At 38.7% G+C, this 17,017-nt stretch overlaps 1 long non-coding RNA gene across 1 annotated transcript; it reads right to left on the reverse strand.

Moving 5' to 3' along the window:
- Positions 1–11,773: 11,773 nt before the first annotated feature.
- On the reverse strand, positions 11,774–14,083 carry LOC126785466 (uncharacterized). The gene is made up of 3 exons (XR_007671044.1): positions 13,784–14,083; positions 13,259–13,322; positions 11,774–12,019 (listed from the first exon to the last, which is right to left on the reverse strand). It is a non-coding gene; the product is annotated as an uncharacterized LOC126785466 (long non-coding RNA).
- Positions 14,084–17,017: the final 2,934 nt, after the last annotated feature.

Here is a 17,017-nt window from a genome sequence, read left to right on the forward strand (position 1 = left end):
CCACCACTCTCAACCCCAGCTCCGACCAGCCCACTGAGTCCCCCACATCCACAAGCCCATCCACCAGATGGCCATCTCCGAGCAACTCATCGGCCTCTTCTCTGCCACCATTGATCGCCTCCCTTTCAACCCATGCATCTCCGCCGTCACAACGACAGTGGACTCTCAAGCCACAACTCATGCTGCCGCTCTACCCCGTCGCGCCACGTATCAATCAGATTCACCACAACCGCCACACACCACTACCAAAACCACCGCCGTATATTGGATCTAAAAACAAATAAAGGAACAAAAACCAATTTTAGAAATTTAGTATGAAATTGAAATGGGCTTTGAGCGAAATGATTTAGCTTACCAAAAGAGGATTTTAAAAGGCGTCACCAAGGTGGTTACTTTTGTTTGACATGAAAGCAACATTTTTGGACCGAATGGTGTTGGTAGAGCTAAGTTTCTTACGGTTCGATATATTGGTATGCTTACATGATAAGCTTTGTCTGCATTCACTGGTGAAGCGGCGGGACTGAACATTTTGCCACTACGAATCCATGCATTAATGACGTAACCCGTTTATCTTTTGATCTTTTCCGTCTCTCCTCCGCCAGCAACCAGCTCCTCCGTCTCTACTCGTTAGACGATGCACGCTAGCACTATGCCCATAATACGTTTAAGTGATGAGCAGTTTTCATCATATAAAGTAGATATTTCGTCGCTTGAAGCTTAAAGCGACCACATGTTTGTCGCTTAAAGTCTGTCCTTCTAGGTCTAAAGCGACGACAACATCAAAATCCCTTACTTAAAAACTCACTTAAGCGATGACTCTGACCTTGTCGCTTCAAACTTTTAGTACAACATTTGAGAGATTAAGCGACGTACCTTAATTGTCGCAAATATGTTATGCGACAAACCTATATTCATAGTATTTCGTCGAATCAAATCTACTTTTTTCTAAAAGAAAAATTATTGATTTATTAATTAGTGGATTGTAAAAATATAATGGTATTAATTTACAGGTCTTTCATTTATTTTAATTTTAATTTTTAGTCCTCCATTTATTTTCTAGTCCTCCATTCGTTGTCTCAATGGCCGCCGCCGTAACACCACCACCACTCTCAACCCCAGCTCCGACCAGCCCACTGAGTCCCCCACATCCACAAGCCCATCCACCAGATGGCCATCTCCGAGCAACTCATCGGCCTCTTCTCTGCCACCATTGATCGCCTCCCTTTCAACCCATGCATCTCCGCCGTCACAACGACAGTGGACTCTCAAGCTACAACTCATGCTGCCGCTCTACCCCGTCGCGCCACGTATCAATCAGATTCACCACAACCGCCACACACCACTACCAAAACCACCGTCGTATATTGGATCTAAAAACAAATAAAGGAACAAAAACCAATTTTAGAAATTTAGTATGAAATTGAAATGGGCTTTGAGCGAAATGATTTAGCTTACCAAAAGAGGATTTTAAAAGGCGTCACCAAGGTGGAGGTAATTCTAGATGAAGGCATCGCAGACGCTCTCGTCGCTGAGATCGGATGCCAATACAGTGCTGGGGGAGGGGGTGAGGTGGGTGTGCCAGAGGGTAGGAAGCGCGGTGGGATGGACGACGATGAAGGAACCGGAGTTGTTGTCCTTTGGGTCTAAAACAAGAGAGATAAGAGGAGATGAAGTCCAAAAAGAGAGACCAAGTCCAAATAAAAAGGGGAAATGAAAACTTTCAAAACATTTTGGTTGAAAACTTTCAAAACATTTTGTTTGAAAACTTTCAAAACATTTTGTTTGAAAACTTTCAAAACATTTTGTTTGAAAATTTTCTCAAAATTTTGGCGCAAGGTTTGACAGCCATAAGTTTTTAGACTTAAGCGACTAACTTATACAAATGTCGTCGCATAAGTAGGACTTGAGCGACCAACTTATATAAATATCGTCGCATAAGTACGAAGTTTGATATTTAAATTTATTAAGAAGAGATGTTGAAATTTTGGATCTAAATAAGGAGATTGAAGAACTTATCCTTTTAATTTGCAATGAAAAGATAATATAAATAAGAGAATGGGAGAAGCATTGCGCGGATTATGAGAAGAGAATAAAAGAATGAGAGAATATTTTATGACTATTTACTTTCTATTTTTCGTACTCTGTTTTTATTATTAATTACTTTTCCTTTTTCATTTCGTTTTCATTTATTTCAGTGGTAAACCGTATGCAAAACAATGTATCTTAATATTATTAATTAGGACTGCTAACATAATTATTAATGAATATTAATGGTGTATAAATATATCTTTATATTATTACTTTTTTTTGTTTATCTTTATATCTTAAAACATACGGTGTGTGTGTAATATGTTTTTAATTATGTCAAATTGAAGTGACATGTCTAAATTAGTGTTAATTATCTAGCCTTAACGGAATGAAACTTTATTTCACATTTTAAATTAGTCTCATGTTATCTTATTACTCTACCTGAGTTTCAATTTAAAAAGTAAGTATTTTAGACTAACTGACTGTTGGATGTCAAACGTACATATATTGTGGTACATGGTTATGATTTGGGATGGAACATGCGTTGTTTGGTCGTCTAATTGTCGAGAAAACCGAAAAAACGCACTTTGACCACACAAATACTCTTTGATCGCCGCCTTCCGGAAATCTTCCTCTACGACGGATATGAGACGGTAGAAGGGAATCACCATGGGGTCGGGAATATGGCAACCCCACCCCCCCCTCCGAAGGCCCCGAAGTGAGGTATACCCATATGACATATTAGTGGTATTTTTGGTTTTCTCAATGATCGGATGACCGAATGACTCCCATTTTGGCCCAAATTTCAATACTGTTCCTTATTCTACATACATATCACATGTAACTGTCAATTTCGACAATAGTGGTCTGCTCCACATAGCGCCTTCAAGAAATAGCAACTTCTTTGTTAATCTAGTACAAATATTACACAACATATAGGGATATTTTGGTTTTCAATTAGAAAAGTAATCCCTTTGGACTAACTGACTGTTGGATATTAAATATACATATATTATATTACACGGTTAAAATTTGAAATGGAACATACGTCGTTTGATCACCTGATTGTCAAGTAAACAGAAAAAGTGCACTTTGACCACACAAATACCATTTGACCGCCGCCTTCCGGAAATCTTCCTATGCGACTGATAGGAGACAGTAGAAGGGAATCACCACGGGGTCAGGAATATGATAACCCCGCCTCCCGAAAGGTCCCTGAAGTGAGGTTTACTGATCGGTTCGATTACTCGAGATCAATATTAACCCTGTAAGCATTGTTAGTAGTATAAAGGAAGAGGGTATCGTTCACAAACCGGAAATCCATCCAGGGCAAAGAATCACAAACATTTAACAACGAATTCATAAGAGATATAAAGATTTGATAGAGGATCGGATCAAGAACATAAAAATAAATCCTAAACTAATATATACATGTGATCAACCAACCAACACATAAACATCACCAAACAAAACGTCACAAGTAGCTTCAAAATCATAATCTCATCATATGCAAACACCGAGCCTTAGCAAACAAGTATTGAGTGAACAAACAACAACCTAATGTCGAACTAGGTTACTTAGCGCATCCCTCACTCGAAACATGGCCTGGTAATCCTATCTTAACGCTTAGAAATTATAAGGTAACATGTCATTCTCAATCTTACCACTTCATTGATTCATTTCTTATCTAATTACTTAGCACATCTTAGATAACAACGAATCATGGTTAATTCCTAGTGATTACTAACAAGTTAAGCATGTCACTTACTTTAACAAGTTAACAAAAACACTTAAGAATCTTATATGCAAAACTAACTTAGCGCCTTGAATCACATATAGTTAACGCACAAAGAAAGAGAATCATTAAATCATTGAATTATAAACTCACGACATCTACATAGAAATCATAGAAAACAAAATTAGAACTACTTTATAACAACTTGCAAAATCGTAAACTACATGAGTATTCCACAAATTCAGAACTAGCCAAAAACATAAACACAACATCACACAAAGAATCCAAACCGAAAACATAGTTGAAGAAGTAACGAGTTACACTTTGTAAATCTCCTTAGTGGTATAAAAACAAGGCAGCACGGCTTCAACTTGAATGGAAATCCTAGGCGTAGTGTTTTGGATCGAATGGAATGAAAGGAAGATGATGTTTTCGCCTTGAATGACTTTGAGGATGATGAGTAGTGTTTAAGGCAGAGCTTTGGCAAGTCTTATGGGAGCAAGGTTGATGATCATTTTTTCTGTGGAAATGAGGTGCTATATATAGGGGAAGAAACCCATGGGAGGATGGCCACAAAGTCCATAAAGTTGAAACCAAATTGGTTGAGGTTTCCTAGATATTTTCAATTCGGCAGATCTGACCTTTGTGCCTTGTTCTGGCCATAACTTTCTCTAGACAATAGATATTGAGCTGATTCCAATGGAATTTGAAAATAGACTGATATATCTTTTCATCCATATATCATGCATTTTCTGAATCATTGTGAGCTGTCCAGGGGAGCCCGTCAAAGTTGGATGATCTGCACTGCCAGAATTCTGATTTCTATAAGGATTGGACATTGATTGTATATCTTCGTCCTCCTTTAATGCTGGTTTATTTTGCACAAATTTCTTCGTTTGAATTAGGGAGGCAGCAAGAGTCTTAATTTTTGCAGCCATGTTTGATTTTTCTTACCTCTTCTCATTAATTTGATGCATGCCTTCTTTGACTTTCTTACCTCTTCTTATTTAATTTGCTGCATGTCTTCTTTGACATTCTTTGGTGCAGGAATTTATGGTGATTCTGATATAGATTTATGCTCTATTTGTAGGAGAAACAAGGTCCCAAGTTTCCCTCATAGCCCTTGGATCAAAAGCAAATCAATGGCTGAGATAATTCTGCCGAGCTCACTGGATCTCCGAGTAATGATTCGGTCATATCTCCCTGTAGGAATAAGATATTGATTTGATTCCAAATCCTACAGAAACTAGACTCACAGATATTTCGATCCATATATGGTACGTCTTTTAATTCGATCGGAGCTATCCAAGGGAGCCCGTCGAAGTTGGATTACGAATCTTGACATCATTTTGATTCTTGCATGGATCTGGCTTTTAAGGGCATATCTTCTTCTGTTTCCTTGTGGAACTTGGATTGCTTTCCTTCTCCAACATGGATTTGTATTTCCTAATAAGAATAAGTACGTTAGAAACAAAGAAATAGGAAAGGATGAATCCTACTCGAACAAGGAATCATATCTCGACAATGAATCTTAACATTTAGGATGATTTCATCATCAATTCACTCATAATTGATATAAGCTTTACCTAGTTACTTATTCATACAAAAGAAACTAAAACATATTAAATAAGAGGTAACAAAGAGTAAGAATATGGCATAAACGCATTAAGAACGTCACATTTTGTGCTCCTATCATTTACCCATAAGATATATTAGTTGTATTTCCGGTTTTATCAACGATCGAATGACCGAACGACGCCCATTCTGGCCTAAATTTTAATTGTGCTCCTTATTCTACATATATATCACATCTAAGAGTTAATTTCGACAACGGTGGTCCACTCTAAATAACGCCTTCAATAAATAGCAACTTCTTTGTTAACATTTAAGAGACGAAATAAAATAACGTTTGTCACCTAAGAGAACATTTTAAGCGACGGAAGAAAACAAAGTTCATCGCTTCAGATTGTTTAAGTGACGACATAACAAGCGGTCGCTTTAGTATCGTAACTTGGGCGATGGCTTTCTTGTTTCGTCGCTCCAGAGGGTTTTGAGCTATGGAAGGTCTTCCTGAAGAGACGAACATGTTTCTCTGTCGCTTAAACTTGTTGGGGCGACGAAATTTTGTCTTTCTCGTCAGTGGTCGTCGCCTAAGTGTATTAATGGCATAGTGTAGATTCACACTACAAGTAGCTCCAGAACTCCTCACAGACGTGTCTGGTGTTGTTGCGTAGGCCATCTAACGCCAAAGAGCGGTATTGGATGCCATTCATCACTGCTTATAGGGCAGTCATTTTCCGTACATCATTGTCGCTTTGCCCTAATATTCGCCTGATCAAGGGGTGAGGATGCCTAGCCCCAATAATGAGTGGCCACATTGACATTGGAACCAGTGGCGGATCCTGAATGGGTGCTTAGGTGATGCTTGGAACTAGTGGGGGATCTAGAATTATAATCTAAGGAGGTTTGAAATCTGGCCGAAGGCAAATTTTTTTATTTTTTACAATGTACACAAAATACTCTGTGATTCACACTTTTGAACTTATTGTTTTACATTATCTGCATCAAAATATCTCCAAGCATATATAACCGAGGGTGGATGGAAAGCAAACACAGAAAGCCAGAAATCCTAAATGGGAAAATCCCTAACCTTGTGAAAGGATCCGCCACTGATTTGAACAGAGTTTCCAATATAAGAATGAAAAAAGGTTGATTATTTAGGGTTCATCTACTGTGAAGCAGTGTATGTTATACATACATTGGTGTATGATGATACAATGAGTTTCATAACATGCACGTGGATGTGTGCGTGGTAGTGTGTGGAGGAAAAGACTGTTATATAGCATGCATCATCGTATGCTAGAATTTTCCGATTATTTATGCTTATTGTGTTTGCCATTTGATGAAGGAAACAAATTTCCCGCCCACTCTTAATATGCTCACTACATGCCCACCTCCTAACAAAATGTCACATTTCCCTTTATTTTCTGATATCTAATCATAATTAACCATAAAGTATTTTTATTTTTGTAATTATTTATTTTCTCTATCTTTAATTAAACAATTAACTCAATAAAAAAAAAAGATAGCAATATTTAAATTAAATCAATCGGCTTGTCTCTTATTCTGGATATGTATCCAACTAATCCAAGTACTCCTTCGATCAGGATATGAGAGTCGTAGTTATACACTACTTCGGCGTAGTTATCCAACTTTAAACTCTCTGACGCCTTGTTGTCCATTGTACTAATTCGCGTGTTCTCACTAATCAAAGACTATGAACTCAGTAAACATAGTCAAAGACGAAGGAAGACCATTAATAAACCATCTTGCCTTGATTCCGATATCATATTCAAGCAGGATAGGCATATTGAACCACAAGGAAACCAATAAGCTTTCCAGCCTGCCTTGGGACTAAAGTTGAAAATGAATCAAATAGCATAAGAATACTGTGAGCCCCTAGAAAATTTCTTCATCTTTCTGGCATAATTGTCGTGTTAACCGACATTTTTTGAGATGTCAAAAATGTAGTTTAATATTTTTTATTAAACTACGCGTCGTCATGAGCGCGAGAGTATTCGCGGAATATTGTTACAACGCTCGGTTAATTTTCTACGCAATTACGAAGTTAACTATTTTAAATCGTATTTTAAAAATTCCATATTTTCTGTTTTTAAATCTTGACCGTCATTTAAGTGAATTGATCTGGACCGTCATATCAACCTATATATACCCAACTACAATACACACCCACACACCCTAGCATCTCTCTTTTCCTCTCCCTCGTCACATCTCTCTCTCACATATATTTCAACACAAATGCATCACCGACGCAACTTCACCGCCGCCTAGGGCGTCGTCCAGCGACGTCTCGCCACGAGACCACCACCGGCATGACCCTCTCCCTCTCCTCTCTTCGATGGAGCCAACATAACCAACATGCAACCTACTTCCGGCAAATTTGAGTTTTGGAGCCACGAAGAACCGTCGCCAAACTCTCCAACTCCGGTGACCCCATGGGCTTCCTATTGGTAAATTTTTTCTTTATTCTTCATTGCCCAGTCGATCCACTGTTTTTCCTAAGTTTTGGAACATTAACTCATAATTTCAAAATCGTTGGTCTCGCCGGCGTGTTCTCCAAACTCCGACAAGCTCATCCTTCATATTCAACAATCATTTTGGAGCTTTGGGCTTGTATGGGAGCTTGCAGCAGCTGCAAAAGAGTCACGGAGGTGGGAAGGGAGTCCCAACAGCTCAGAACTGTGGTGTCGGAACTCGGAGGCGACGAGAATCACTGCATCTCTTGGTTGAGATACCAAACGAGCTTAAATCCTCTTGATTTTGATGTGGTTGTGTTGGGAATTTCCTTATGTTGCTCGTAGTATATTTGCATGTCACATTTGGTTGAGATTGTGAGGAGCTGTGCCGGAAAACCACGTGGAGCTGACAGGGTAAATTCCCTGGTTTTTACCATGGTATATCAGGTAGGGTGAGTCGGTACCTTCCGGGTTAGTGTTTTTCTATATATAAATGTATATGCTATACGTCTTTATCGCATGCTTGCATCCATTTGCATTTTACTTTGGACGTATTGTCTCGAGACTGACCATTTTTATTTTATGCATGATTATAAGTCGGTGATTCCGTGTACTGATGTCTGGCACCGAATGTTTTATTATTATATGGTGAATCTGTTGTCCTGATGTCCGGCACCGTGTGACTTATTACTACAGTGATAACAGTGTCCTGATGTCTGGCACCGTCGCACATTATTAGCTGTCGGTTCGCCCGAAGGCGAACCTTAGAGCCGGTCGGGTTGGATATACCCCATCAACGAATTTGATATTTTGAGCCGAATCGCATATTTTATATCTACATGATTTTACTTGATTTGCCCTAAACTTTATGAGACTTGTTATAGTCTCAGTTTGATTTTCGTTACATGTTTTTACGCTATCGGTCTATATATAATGTTATATTTATATATATGTATATATATATAAATGGTTTTCAAACCGAACTACGGTTGAGTCGTCTCACTCGCATCGGGTTAGTAAGGATGAGTACTCACCTCTATTTTTCAGGTACCTTGAAGCCGGTTCGCGAGGACTTGGATTAGGTGCTACTGTGCTAGTGGCGTTGCATCACTCGTGGTTCACTTTCGATACTAAGGGGTCAGCTTCCGGTGTGACTTCAGATTTACCCGATCTCCGTTTCTATTTTAACAATTGCACAACGCGTACTTTGTTATTTTTCATTTCAGTTATGCAGTTGTTTTCCTTTGACCCAATTTATTATGATAACACACTTTTCTCATGTCATATTTGAACTTTCATTTTATTTGCTACCAACCGCTTATCGTATTTATTCAATAAATTGAGTTTCCTTTGTTTTTAACCCAAATTTGTTATTATTTACTTATCCCCATAGCCTTGTAGTCGTGAGTTGGCGCTGTCGATGCGTATGATCCCGTATCGATTGGTACTAACTTAGGACTACGGCGATTACTACTGCATTTTGAGACCGGAAATGGTTCCGGGGTGTGACAAATACTCTCCAATTCACCATGCACAATGGCTCTTCGGGACCCCGATGGCAACCCAAAATTCCAATTCATACATAACTCATTCAAATTAAAAACTAATTATGCCAAAAAGTAGAACTCGATGAAAGGATTCCATTTCATACCTCATGCATCGTAGTAGCGACAATGGTGAACAAGATATAAAGAAGCCCGAGTTGCCTTAGTTTTTGGCATTTTGTTCTCTTCCCCACCCCCTACCTAGAAAATAAGTAATTACAGTGGACAAGAATCAAAATGGGTTCGATTGTAATCTAAAAACAATTACACAAACGCCGATATCTCCTTACAGTCAACCTTAAGAAGAAACAACTCATTTCAACAGTACATACCACAATTACCGGCATATATACATAGACAACTTCTCCATTACTTTGACACAAAGAATTAACCGTCATTAAACCATTTGTTCCTGGAAACGACACTATAATCATGGCACACCCCACCACACTCCAACAAAGCTACCCAAAAAAATAAATAAAAATGACTTGAGCTAAACACCCAAGCCTCCTAAATTGACCCAAACCTAGGCCCAAATGAGCCGAGGCCCCACACAACCATCAAGCCACCGACCTCTAATCGCAGGGCCGATACCGTTGTCAACGCCGACCTCTGCCGAAGAGCCACCATCCATATTTGAGGCAGAGCAGCACACCACTGTCAAGATTCAACCTAGCCGAGAACATGCCTTGGACCAACCTGAATCCGAAAAGAAAACCAGGGAAGTCGCCGCGGTCTCCGCCTTCACGTCTCAGACCACTGCTCGCAAAACCCCCTGCCAACAGATCACGATCGGAACTCAAGACTGTGCCATAGCCTCGCCGCCGAAAACAAGCGCTGCAGATCCAAAATCCGATACACAATTCCGACCGCAAACAAATCGTCACCCTCTCTCGATCCCCCATCAGTAACCCAAAACTAGGCCACCAAATTGACCTGCCAGAATTCCCGTTTTCAACGTTGTCGTCGGATGGAACTGAAATCTTTTTCTTTGAAACCCTAGGCGATTCCGGCAATTGCGGAGCTCCTAGAGATTAAGTTCCAACTCAAGTGGCAATGTCACATGGGCCTAATTAGTTTCTTGTATCAAAGTCATCATAATTAATATATTAAGCTACATGAGAAATTTAAATAATTGTTTTATTGATTATCAGATAATATAAAGCTTTCATTTTATAATTTGTAATTTGAAGGCCAAAGATAGCCTACGATTCATACATTGGTATGAAATACATAAACTGAACTATAGGCTTCCGCTAACTTCGATCAATGGCAAGAAATAGCCGATCAAAAACCATTCCAGATAACCCCAGAACGGACACTAGGTTCTGCTTTTGGAGGTTCAATAGTGCCCTTCGTTGGGGATATGTTGCAGCAACAAGCCGGAGGTTCTTTTCCAAATCCTATACAGATTCCTCCCTTTGGATAATTTTGTGATAGGCAAGCTGCTTTACAGTCTGGGAAAGCCGAGCAGGAACCTATGCATTGTACTGGTGATTTCCCCAGTCCCTCTGCATGTCTTACCACTGCTATAAATTATCAAGAAAAAAAAAGTATCGACCAAGGTAAGAAAAATTGCTGTTAAGGTAAAATTAAAAAAAAATTGACAATAGAAACAAAACTATCAAGGTAAGATACTTGTAAGATGATGAGTAATCTTACATGATGAGAAGAACAAAACTATGCAAACGAACGCCAAGAGTTGCCGAACCACGGAAGGAACCTTACAAGCTGCAGCCATTTTAACTATATGTATGTATAATGTATTCTGTATTCACCGGTACCTACCAGCTGTATATGAGTGACAGGTTTATGAGCGCACACACATCTATATATACAAGAGGCTAGGCCCAGTGCTTGTGATCTAAATTTATTGGAAATATATTGGAAATAAATATGATTGTAAGAAGTTATTAATTATTCAATCAGTGTCCAATTAGAGGGTTGATGTATGAGTGAAGTACATGAATTCGTGGTCTAATAAATTTATCAGATTAATTAGTTACTCAATATGCATATAGTTATGATGGTATATGTATATGTAGGGACTAGGGAGTAATGATATATTAACATATGCATCTCCTTTTATAATGTTATGATATACACATCCACCCAAAAAAAGTAAAATCATTATTTGAACTTGGTAATCAATCTGTTCATTAGAGGTATGTATTGAAACATTATATATGTTTCCTTCATGTGGTTTATTTCTTTAGAGATTTCTTTTATTGACCTTGTCCTTGACTAAAAATTTGAAAAGTGAAGAACTAAGGCGATATACATGCATGTAATGGCAGTTTATTTACAAAATGTCAGCTTGTTGAGAGTTTTGTTTTGACTGTGCTGGTTAATATATTGCAGACACTGTAACGACCCCAAAATTTCGAGCTTAAAAACTCAAAATTTCAAAGTCGTTAAACACCAAACAATTTCAACGAATCGAAATCATTTAAAATGCCACAGCGGATCATCTCTGAGTTCAAAATACAACTCAGTTAAACCGATTATTACAACCCAAATTATAATTCAATATTATAACAAATGGAATTGCGTAATCCTCACAACAAACTCACAAGATAGTCACACAAAATCCTCACACAAGCTGGAGATAAATAACTTCAAGTCCTCTGAGCGGTCCGTCAATTCCCGCTAATCCACACCTGCGGAGTTATCCACTACAGTATCGAATTGGTGCACCGGGATTGTAAACACAAACCCGGTAAGCTTTACAGCTCCTATGAGTAAAATGAAAATATATAACTCGCATATCAATATATACGAAAATCCAGAAATCAAACAAATATAAATGCACTCATGAGTCAATGGACGGCCCATTTGGTTGTCCCAAAGAAATATGAAAAGAAGCGCTCATGAGAAATTAAGTAACCCTTCTGGTTACCCAAATGCATTTATAATACGGGTACCAAGAACGCTGGTACACATCTGTTACCCCTCTCGTAATACACCGCCGATATTGGATAGCCACCCGCTACCCAACATCCAAAACAATCTGAGTACCCATGAGCAAATAACCACCCGTTACCTCACATGCAGTACTACGGCAGACAGACTAGAGCTTTAACTGTATCGTAACTTTCGCCCGGCCAAAGGCTAGGTTCCGACTTGCCAAACACGTACAATAATCTCACATCATATTGTACCAAATCACGTCCGAAGACAAATCAACATTTTAACAATCTCAATGTTAAAATCACGTACAATAATCTCACATCATATTGTACCAAATCACGTCCGAAGACAAATCAACATTTTAACAATCTCAATGTTAAAATCACGTACAATAATCTCACATCATATTGTACCAAAAATCAAGTCCGAAGACAAATCAACATTTTAACAATCTCCATGTTAAAATCACGTACAATAATCTCACATCATATTGTACAAATCAAAATCACATGCTCGATATATAAATCTCGTCATCAAAATGACATAAAACACGATAAAATCATAACAGTATATTATATAGCAAACTATATATATATGTACATATTTACCATTTATACAATATATATATAATCCATTATATCATATACATGTCATATTTCATAAACACGTCCGAAGACAAAACTCATTCGAAAACAAAACTCGTCCGAATACAAAACGTTTTAACAAACACCATGTTAAAACCACGTACAATAATCACACCTCATATTGTACAAATTAAATCACATGCTCAATATTTAATTCTCGTCATCGAAATGACAAATCCCAATGAATTTATAACAGTATATAATATAGCAAACTATATATATATGTACTTATTACCATTTATACAATATATATATATAATCTACTATATCGTATACATGTCGTAATTTAATATTAAAAACTCTTGTAAAATCTTGAATCTCCGCAAGGGTAGATTCATAAATATGTGAGATTTTACTCACCTTCTTTCCTGCGTGCAACTTCCACGACCCTGAAAGTAATTTCCTCACTCGTTTCGTCAGTCACCTAATAGCACGATAAATGCTTAGAAAATGATACTTAAAATATCAGGTGACGAGTTCAGCACAGCTAAATGTTATTCATAAAACATTGTTCACGGAACACTGTTCATGTTTACTATTCACTGTTTTTACTAAACCGCTGTTCACAATTACTGTTTTACCGAAACACTGTTCATAGTACTGTTTTTACCACACTACTGTTCACATTTACTGTTACAGATTACTATTCACAGTTACTGTTACAGATCACTATTCATGCGGAGTTACTATTCATTCGGTGTTACTGTTCACCGACCGCCACCAATCATCACTAAATTTAACCACCACAACCTAAACAACATTTCCAACAACTTCCTAGTTGACACCAAGGTCTAAATCCGAGCCTAAACAGTCCAAACAACGAAGAACATAAAATCGGCACTATTCACAAACCCTAGAAATTGAAATTTTGATTCGGGTACTTACACTTCGATTTGGCTCGATTCCTTTTGTGGGAATGTTGCTGGGACTGAGACAAGCAAAACCCCCCAAGAATCTCGAGCCATGGTGGCCGGAGGAGGCGGCGCCGCCACAGCAGTAACTTCCGGCGGTTGCTACACCGTGTGTGGTTGTCGCCGGAGTGCAAGGCGTAGCCCAAAAGATGGAGCTCGTCGAGCCCGTCAATTTGATAGGTGGCACGACACGAGGCGACGTCGGATGGTGGAGAAATCGGCCGGATAAGGTTTTTGGGTCGGGTGAACAGTACACGAGCTCGGGTGAACAGTACCCGAGCTGATTTTTAGAAAAAATCTGATTTTCTGATTTTTAATCTCCTCTCCTTCATTTTATACTATTTCCAAAATCGGAAACGAACTTCCGATGTTAATAACTTTCGCGTCCGACGTCCGATTCGAACGCATGACGTGTCCACGAATTCGTATCGATGAGTTCTACGACTTTCGTGAAGGAAGTTTTCGCAACCGAGCGACGGAATAAAAGTCGATCTATACGTTGCGGTAACGTTACGTTTCTAATTAAACGATCCGAGAACGTTTCCATTTTCGTTTCGAAATGTCGCAAACCCCCAATTGTCGTCTTGAATTAATTTCACAAGTTTAACACTTTGAAAATACTCGACATTTAGTTTCTAAAAATTCGGGTTATTACAAGATTTTTCAGGGTCCGTGGGTTCCAGTTATTCCAGATTTTAAGGTGGCTTGAAAAAATGGGCTGAATAGAAATCTGAGAGTTGCAGATCTCATTACAGTGGTTGGGGAGTGGGATTTAGGTAGTTGGGAGCTGGTTGGTACAATTAATGAGGTGGAGGCAATTATGGGTATTCCTCTTATTCGTGGTGTACACCAAGATAAATTACGGTGGAATTATAACCGGAATGAGAAGTTTCTATTCGTTCGTAGTGCTTATTGGAGGAAAATTCTAGTATACATTAATGTATACATCATACATCTGACGGTCGATATTTTTTTTGTGAGTGGAGTCAGAAAAATAATATAAATTGTCAACCATTGAATGTGAGATGTATAACATACATTGATGTATAGTAGATTAACCCCTTATTGGCTAGCTCAAAGGGTTTGAAGAAATTTTTCACCACGTGTTTCGGAATATTGAAAGCATCTTAGAAAGTTTCATTGTCACAAAAGCGAAGTGACACATAGAGAGTTTCCCATAGGCGTAGGAATCAATCATAACCCCTCCACTGCCAACTATCAATAAATGAATGTGGCTATCATCCTCTTCTCTAACTCAGAGTACTCAATCATCACCAAATAAGTCCCAATACTCCGATCCAATGGTCCGCTACCATATGATCCAAGCGTCATGAAATGACAGCACTGGCAGCTCACTCATGTCCTTGATCAACCTCAACACACGACTATCGTCTCTAACGATAGCAACAAGATCAACTTGTCTTTCCAGTGGAGCAGCCTCCTCATAAAGGTTCTCCACATTGTGGACTCGGCCTGCAGCCCTAACTCGGCCTCGACCTCTCGTCCGTCCTCGGCCCTGTCCACGGCCATTTTCCAAATTCATCACCATTCAACAATTAACACTCAGTCATATATGTCAAGTCTCGAATTCGACAAAATAGATCCAACTGATATCAATCATGGAATTTCAGAAGAAAGTGAATCATCGGAGTATCATCACAATACTCCCTACATGACCAAACCATAAGGTATGGCTCCTAACACTCTCGCGTACCCGACGACATATCAATACCGAGGAGCATGTGATGGGTGCCCGCCTGTAGTCGGATCATCGCTCCCGGATGATATTGATAATCGCCAAATACACACTTAGGCTCTGATACCAACTGTAACGACTCAAAAATTTCGAGCTTAAAAACTTAAAATTTCAAAGTCGTTAAACACCAAACAATTTCAACGAATCGAAATCATTTAAAATGCCACAGCGGATCATCTCTGAGTTCAAAATACAACTCAGTTAAACCGATTATTACAACCCAAATTATAATTCAATATTATAACAAATGGAATTGCGTAATCCTCACAACAAACTCACAAGATAGTCACACAAAATCCTCACACAAGCTGGAGATAAATAACTTCAAGTCCTCTGAGCGGTCCGTCAATTCCCGCTAATCCACACCTGCGGAGTTATCCACTACACCATCGAATTTGTGCACCGGGATTGTAAACACAAACCCGGTAAGCTTTACAGCTTGTATGAGTAAAATGAAAATATATAACTCGCATATCAATATATACGAAAATCCAGAAATCAAACAAATATAAATGCACTCATGAGTCAATGGACGGCTCATCTGGTTGTCCCAAAGAAATATGAAAAGAAGTGCTCATGAGAAATTAAGTAACCCTTCTGGTTACCCAAATGCATTTATAATACGGGTACCAAGAACGCTGGTACACATCTGTTACCCCTCTCGTAATACACCGCCGATATTGGATAGCCACCCGCTACCCAACATCCAAAACAATCTGAGTACCCATGAGCAGATAACCACCCGTTACCTCACATGCAGTACTACGACAGACAGACTAGAGCTCTAACTGTATCGTAACTTTCGCCCGGCCAAAGGCTAGGTTCCGACTTGCCAATGATAGGAGCACTTTGTGCGACGTTTTTAACATGTTTTTACCTCAATTTGTACTTTGCTTAGCCCTTATTATTGTACTATTGAGTCATTGAGTCGTAGTAAGAGTCTTGAGCGGTATTGGATGCATTGTTGTGCTTACATGAGTTAAAACGCATTATTGGTTTAGAGTCCTAGTTTGACTAGGAATCCTTGTTAGGTTTTGAAACTAATTATCTCTTACTTATGATTTTATTTTCTTATTTTCATATTTGATTGAAGAGATAATTAAAGAAAAAAAGATGGAGCCAAGTCATGCAACAATTAAATAGAAGATGATCATTAAAGGCATAAAACATGGCATGTTTTAGGGATTAAAGCATGGCATGTTTTAGGGAATAAAACTTTCCATGTTTTAGGAATTAAAGCATGGCATGTTTATAGGAAGAAAGAAGCAATTTCAAACCCTCCATCTTTCCTCTATATATACATGGCTTCACCTCTCAAATAGGATCACTTCTCATTTGCATTCAAGAGCCAAACCTCTACCAAAATACTACCTCAAACATCCTTTACCAAAACAGCAAGCCATTCTCCCCATATACAAATTCCATCTCCACCGAAATCACCATTGAAGACAC

The sequence above is a fragment of the Argentina anserina genome, chromosome 2, assembly GCF_933775445.1.
Source record: "Argentina anserina chromosome 2, drPotAnse1.1, whole genome shotgun sequence".
In the NCBI taxonomy this organism is placed as follows: domain Eukaryota; kingdom Viridiplantae; phylum Streptophyta; class Magnoliopsida; order Rosales; family Rosaceae; genus Argentina; species Argentina anserina.